The sequence below is a fragment of the Raphanus sativus genome, chromosome 5 (assembly GCF_000801105.2).
Source record: "Raphanus sativus cultivar WK10039 chromosome 5, ASM80110v3, whole genome shotgun sequence".
Lineage (NCBI taxonomy): Eukaryota > Viridiplantae > Streptophyta > Magnoliopsida > Brassicales > Brassicaceae > Raphanus > Raphanus sativus.
The window spans coordinates 14,542,919-14,550,993 of record NC_079515.1 but is presented as its reverse complement, the minus strand read 5'-3'; positions in this window follow the sequence as shown (position 1 = coordinate 14,550,993).

Sequence of the window (8,075 nt, the reverse complement as noted above, 5' to 3'; positions counted from 1 at the left end):
CTCCAAAGAGAGCTTGCTGAGCACTTTCTACAGGGGTGCACTTCCTAAGTACAGGTCCAGATTGGATACTGCAAGTAATGGGTTCTTCTTGGGGAGAACTGAAGCAGATGCAGAGGAGCTGGTTGACAACATGGTGAAGAGTGACGCAGTCTACAGTGGAGACCATGACAGAGGAGACAGAACTGATGATAAGCAGACGAGGAAAGAGTTAAAGGCTTTGCAGGATAAGATCGACATTCTGATTGCTGATAAGGCTACACAAGAGCAGCTGAACTTCGTTGGTAACCCAGCCCAAGAAGCACCTCCTGGTGCTAATGAAGTTGAAGGTTTGGAAGGTCAAGAAGAGCTATGTTTCATCAACAACAATGGTAGTTGGTACAAGAAGGAGCCCAATTTTCAGTACAACAACTACCAACAGCGATCTTACCCAAACAACCAGCAGAATGGTTACCAGCCTAGGAACAACCAGCAAAGCAACTCTCAGCCTCAGCAGAATCCTCCTCCTGGTTTCCCTCACAAAGGAAACCAATCTTCTTAGCAGCAAGCTCATCCTTCTAGTTCTGCTCCTCAGACCAGCAGCACAGATATTCTACTGAAACAAATCTTGGAGTCTCAAACTAGAAGTGAAAAGCATGTTGGATATGAGCTGAAGAATCTCCACAACAAGATTGATGGTAGCTACAATGAGCTTAACAACAAGTTCAAGGCCTTGGAGAACCAGTTTGCTTCTTTGACTACTACCAAAACCGCCAGCAGGGTTCTCTACCTGGAAAACCTGAGCAAAACCCCAAGGAAACAATGAAGGCTGTTACCCTTAGGAGTGGCAAGCAGTTGCCTCCTCCAACTCTCACCAAGGATGCTGAGAAACAAGGTGGGGGGGTAGCCATCAACATTGATGATGAGGTTGTGATTGTGGATGAGAAGATCAATGATGAGATCTTAGAGAAGATTGTGGAAGCCAAAGGCAAAGGAAAGGTGGGAGAAGAAAAGCAAACAGTGAAAGATGGTCAAGCTGCTGCTCCAGCAACTGAGAATCCTTTTGTTCCCCCTCCTTATGAGCCCAAACTTCCATTTCCTGGAAGGTTCAAGAAGCAGCTGCTGGAGAAGTACAAAGCCCTGTTTGAGAAGCAGATGAGTGAAGTTCAGATCACAATGCCCATCATTGATGCTTTCATGCTGGTTCCTCAATACAGCAAGTTTCTAAAAGATGATGTAGCTGCAAAGAAGAAGGAGATGCAGGGTATGATGATTCTCACTCATGAGTGTAATGCCATCATTCAGAGGCTTGATGTTCCAAGGAAACTAGAGGACCCAGGATGCTTCACACTACCTTGTGCACTTGGACCTATGGTTTTTGAGAGATGTCTCTGCGATTTGGGAGCTAGTGTCAGCTTGATGCCTTTGTCAGTTGCAAAGAAGCTTGGTTTCACTCAGTACAAGAAGTGTAGACTCTCATTGGTGTTGGCTGATCGTTCAGTGAAGTACCCTGTTGGCATCTTGGAAGACCTCCCTCTTATGGTCGGAAACTGTGAAATCCCTACAGATTTTGTGGTACTTGAGATGGGTGAAGAAGCTCAAGATCCCTTAATCCTTGGGAGACCTTTCTTAGCTACAGCTGGAGCTATTGTGAATGTGAAGGAAGGCAAGATTGATCTCCACTTGGGTAAAAGGCACATTCTCCACTTTGACATCAAGGAGGTTATGAAGAAACCAACTGTGCAAGGGCAAATCTTCTACATTGAAGAGATGGATGCTCTGGCTGATGAACTTCTTGAAGAGCTATCTCTAGAAGATCCTCTACAGCTGGCTTTGACAGTGGAAAAAGGGGCTGAAGTGATTGAGAACCTGGAGAGTACAACCTATGGGATGATGCTGGATTCACACAAAGGGTTTGAGAGTAAGGATCAGTACGAAGAGCTGCCACAAGTGGTCCATCAAGTAGCTTCAGTGACTCAACAAGAGAACACCCAGCAAGATGACTGGAGCGAGCTTAAGGCACCCAAGGTGGAGCTCAAGCCACTTCCCCATGGTGTAAGGTATGCATTCCTTGGCCCTAATGACACCTATCCTGTCATTGTGAGTAGTGAACTTACTGAACCTGAGCTTGCTGAACTTTTAAAAACACTTAAAAGGTTTAGAAAAGCAATAGGTTACTCCCTTGATGATATCAAAGGGATCTCACCCACTTTGTGCATGCATAGGATACATCTTGAGGATGAATCAATGACTTCTATCGAGCATCAAAGAAGGTTAAATCCTAACCTGAAGGATGTTGTAAAGAAGGAGATTCTTAAACTCTTAGATGCTGGTGTGATTTACCCTATTTCAGATTCTAAATGGGTATCTCCTGTGCATGTGGTTCCAAAGAAGGGTGGGATCACTGTGGTGAAAATGATAAGGATGAACTAATACCCACAAGAACCATCACAGGACATAGAATGTGCATTGATTACCGAAAACTGAACTCTGCATCTAGAAAGGATCATTTTCCATTGCCATTTATTGATCAGATGCTTGAGAGACTTGCAAATCATCCATTCTATTGTTTTCTTGACGGGTATTCAGGGTTCTTCCAAATACCCATACATCCCAATGATCAAGAGAAAACGACATTCACATGCCCCTATGGTACCTTTGCTTATCGAAGGATGCCATTTGGGCTGTGCAATGCTCCAGCCACCTTTCAAAGGTGCATGATGTCGATTTTCTCTGATCTTATTGAAGATGTTGTAGAGGTGTTTATGGATGACTTCTCTGTCTACGGATCTTCGTTTTCTGCTTGTTTGTCTAATTTGTGCAGGGTCCTACAGAGATGTGAAGACACCAATCTTGTGCTCAACTGGGAGAAGTGTCACTTCATGGTTAAGGAAGGAATTGTTCTTGGACACAAGATATCAGAGAAGGGGATTGAGGTGGACAAAGCAAAGATTGATGTGATGGTCAGTTTGGCTCCACCAAAGACAGTGAAAGACATCAGGAGCTTCTTGGGGCATGCTGGTTTCTATAGAAGGTTCATTCAGGACTTCTCCAAGATCGCCAGGCCACTCACTAGACTGTTATGCAAGGAAGAGATCTTTCTCTTTGGTAAGGAATGTCTAGAAGCTTTCAAGAAGTTGAAGAATGAGCTTGTAAATGCTCCCATTGTCCAGCCACCAGATTGGAGTCTACCCTTTGAGATCATGTGTGATGCTAGTGACTATGCTGTGGGAGCTGTTTTGGGCCAGAAGAAAGATGGCAAGACTCATGTGATCTACTATGCGAGCCAAACCTTGAATGATGCTCAGATGAAGTATACCACAACAGAGAAAGAGATGCTAGCCATTGTATTTGCATTTGAGAAGTTCAGGAGCTATTTGGTGGGGTCTAAAGTCATTGTCTACACAGATCATGCAGCTTTGAGACACCTTTTGGCCAAGAAGGATGCAAAACCGAGGCTTCTGAGATGGATCCTTTTGCTCCAAGAGTTTGATTTGGAGATTAGAGACAAGCCTGGAGTTGAAAATGGTGTAGCTGATCACTTGTCTAGACTGAAAATAGAATGTGGTGTTCCTATTGATGAGGGACTTCCAGAAGAGCAGATCATGGCTATTGGAGCAGTGATGGCAGCTTGTGAGACTGGTAGAAAGCTTGAAGAGGTTAAAGCTACTGAAGAGAAGGAACCTTGGTATGCTGATTTGGTGAACTACTTAGCCACAGGAAAAGAACCTTTGAATCTTGTGGGCTATGCCAAGAAGAAGTTCTTCAAGGATGTGAAGAGATACTATTGGGACGAGCCTTACCTCTACATTCTCTGCAAGGATCAGCTCTACAGAAGAGTGGTTGCCAATGAAGAAGTTGAAGGGATCCTTACACACTGTCATGGATCATCTTATGGAGGTCACTTTGCCACCTTCAAGACTGTTGCAAAAGTGCTACAAGCAGGATTCTGGTGGCCACACATGTTCAAGGATACATAAGATTTTGTTTTGAGGTGTGATTCATGCCAAAGAAGAGGAAACATTACCAAGAGGAATGAAATGCCTCAGAATCCCATCCTTGAAGTTGAAGTGTTTGACGTGTGGGGTATTGACTTCATGGGACCATTCCCATCATCTCATGGCAACAAATACATCCTTGTGGCTGTTGATTATGTTTCAAAATGGGTGGAAGCCATAGCAAGCCCCACCAATGATGCCAAGGTGGTAACCAAGATGTTCAAGAGTGTCATCTTCCCAAGGTTTGGAGTTCCAAGGGTTGTGATCAGTGATGGAGGCTCCCACTTCATTAACAAACTGATTGAAGGGCTTCTCAAGAAGAAGGGTGTGAAGCACAAGGTAGCAACTCCTTACCATCCTCAGACAAGTGGTCAGGTTGAGGTTTCTAACAGAGAGATCAAGTCCATTTTGGAGAAGATTGTGGGGATTACAAGGAAGGATTGGTCTACTAAACTTGATGATGCACTTTGGACTTATAGGACAGCTTACAAGACACCCTTGGGAACCACACCTTTCAACCTTGTCTATGGGAAGTCTTGTTATCTACCAGTGGAGCTTGAGTACAAGGCACTATGGGCAGTGAAGTTGCTGAACTTTGACATCAAGAGTGCCAAGGAAAAGAGACTTTTTCAGCTCCATGAACTTGATGAGATAAGGATGGATGCTTTTGAGAATTCAAGGATCTACAAGGAAAAGACCAAAGCCTTCCATGACAAGAGCATTCTGAAAAGAGAGTTCAAGGAAGGAGACCAAGTTCTTCTTTACAACTCTAGGCTGAAGTTGTTCCCAGGAAAGCTCAAGTCAAGGTGGTCCGGTCCATTAAAGATCAAGGAGATCAGACCTTATGGGGCTATTGTTTTGTGGGGTACTGATGGAAGAGACTTCACAGTCAACGGGCAAAGAGTTAAGCTCTACATGGCCACAGCACCAAAGGAAGATGGAGTCTCAACTCCACTTTCTGATCCCACCCCGGCCTAACCCGGAAGGAGGTAAAGTCAAGCTAGAGACTTTAAACAAGCTCACTTGGGAGGAAGTCCCATGTCTATCCTTGCATATATTGCATTTCTAAACTTGTTTTTATTTTTTTTATCTTGTTTTGATCTTTAAAAAAAAAAAAAAAAAAAAAAAGAGTGAACAGTGTCGCAGGTGCAGAGCGACCAAGGGGCAGCGGGTAGCACTGGCCGCTCCAGCCCGCAGCGACTCACCCCTAGCGACCAGGGCCGGTCGCTCGTTATTTTCGAGCATCAACAGCGAGGCTTCCCAGCGGGTCTCCCAGTCGCTCCATCCCGCAGCGACTCCCACCCAGCGGCTCGAGCCGGTCGCTCGTCTTTCCGGAGCGACCTCATAAAACGGGTCTGGTCGGTCGCTGTGGCCTCCGGTCAGGTAAGTTCTCTAATCTGAAAACCCGGTTCACTCTAATTGAACCGACCCTAACCACCCTAACCGGACCACCCGACCCTAGACCTACCCAACTTCCCCCCCCATCGACATCTTCTCCCTCACTCTCATCCCTCACCAAATTCACAAACTCTCTCAAGCTCTCACCACTCCAAACCCCATATCTCACTCAAATCTTCACCAAATCACCTCATTCTTTCACTCACATCCAAGCTTTCGCCCCTGTAGTCTAATTCCCCACACCTATTCACCTTTTCCATCCATCCAAAGCAAGGTATTGTGTTCTTGAAACCAATTTCGTAAGTCCATGAACCCTAGATTTTCAAAATCAAAATTTGGACTTTTTCTTGCTTGATTGTGGTGAAATAGACTAGGGAAAGCTTATATATTAAGTTGGGTTGTTGATTCCATGGTGAAATTGAGTTGAATTTGAACTTTTGCAAATTAGGGTTCATGGTTTTTGGGGATTGTCGAATTGGGTCCTAATTGAGTGTGTTTGTGGTTGGATTTGCTTGATAAGTTGTTTAGAAGTTTGAGCTGAAACTCTTTTGACTCTAGAATCACTTTGTTCATCTTAACTTTCATCTATTGAGATTTTGAAAAGTGTGATTCTTGCTTCATTCAACTTACTCCTCTCCAAGTTTATCTTGTGTTTAGGTACAATGACTAAGACAAGCAAGACGGCGAAAGAGATTAAAGAGCAAGCCGCTCGAGGGAAAGCACCCGCATCTGGCTCGGGAACACAGCTGACACAGAGACAAGCTACAGCAGCTGAAAAGAAAAAGTTGGCAGCGGAGAAGAGAGCGGGAAAGAGTGTAGCAGTTCCGGAGATTGAAGAGAGCGATTATGAAAGTGCAGATGAACCTGCTCCAGCAAAGAAAGCTAAAACGTCTAAGGGAAAAGGAGTTGTGGTTGAAAGAGACAGAGAAAAGAAGCCAACTGTTGAGCAACTCTATGACGTTCTGAAGAATGAGATGACTTGGATGCCAACGAGGTTTGCAGACATCCAGTTGCTGCGACAGCTGGGTCTCGAAGCTGATATCGAGGCAATGCTGGTTCATTTGAGGATGCCGAAGCTCTACACCATGGCATATCCTCTCTACAAAGAAGTTTCATGCCAGTTTCTCTCCTCCCTATTCGTCACTGTTCACAAAACCAAGCACGCAAGGGAAGGATGGGGAAAGATCGCATTCACAGTGCATGGGAGAAGCTACACCATGAGCTTCAAAGAAATCGAGAGAGTGATGGGTTTTCCAGATTTGCAGTACTCCTTTCCTGAGAAAACCGACAACCTCCCCCAGAAGCTCTGGAAGCTGATCAGTGGTAACGAACGCTCTACTGGAAAGGACAAGAACTCTCATATCAGGCATCCCTCAGTGTGTTACCTACACAGGCTACTTGTCCATACCTTCTACCCACGAAAGGAAGTTGGCACCATCACGGATGAAGACATGTACTTGTTCTTCCCAGCCATTCAGCCCTACGCCACACACGCGCAGCTCCCTTTCTCCATGGAGCTCTACTCAGAGGTTGGATGGGTCAGGTTCTTTGTGGGACGTCTTCGGCACTACAGAGATTGGGCTTGGACCACCGGTGACTCCTCACCAAAGATTGGGATTGGAAGTTTGATCACTCCCTTACTTGAGTTCAAGGGTATCTCGTTGGGAAACGACGCGACAGCACCGATCTTCTTGGATGCTCCTTACTTGAGGCAAGCCACTTACTTTAGTGGGAGATACAAGGGTGACTACGTATACTACTACAAGATCGAGGGCAAAAAGGCCGAGGTAGTTCTCCCAAACAGAGAGCTGACAAACATAAATGGGCCCTGCGGTGTCAGCTTCATCATTCCTACGGGTGCTTTCCTTGGTGAGCATGGGTCCCTTGATCCCATCGGCCCTTGCACGGAAGCAGAAGAGACTATTGGGAGAGCTATGCCAGAAGCTGAGCCAGTGGAAGATGAGGACGCTGAGCCAGTCTATGGGCAGCGTCGCTACACTTTCACACCATACTCCGGAACCCTTCCCCCTGGTGCCCTTCGCGACGCCCACGATCATATCAGTAGGCTCCAGAGATGGAACAAGGCTCAGGATAGGACGATTGAGAAGCTCAAGAAGAAGTGTAAGGAAATGAGCAAGACTGCGAAGAGGAAAGCGAAGTCAACATCCAAGATCTTGAGAAAGATAGCTGATGTCTTGACTAGGGGAGGTTTTGCGGGATGTAGCAGAGCGGACTTCGAGTTCCCAGACGACCCTGTACCCCAGCCTCCACCAAACCCCTCAGCCCTTGGTTTCCCCCTCACTGAAAGGCAGCAGCAGCGTCGCTGGAGAAATCCACCGATCCTCCCCTCTTCCTCGGGCAACAAATCACCCTCCCTTGCTGATTCTGAGGAGGAGATCGAGATCGAAGAGATCTCTAGCCAGCCACGATTTGAGGAGCACAGCACCATGCCAGGCGGCTACTACACCACGTTTCCACCTGACACCGATGAGTACGAGCCATCTGGCTCTACTCGCTACCGATAGGAGGTACTCTGTCACCTTCTCTTGTATACACTAGCTTTTCTTTGTTGTTTTTTTTTTTTTAGGATTTATTTTCGGTATCTCTCTCAGCTTAATAACACAGAGACTGTGTGACTTAAGTTTGGGGGAGGTACCAAGTATTTAATCATGTTTGCTTTGATGGTCCTGCATTGAGTCCATG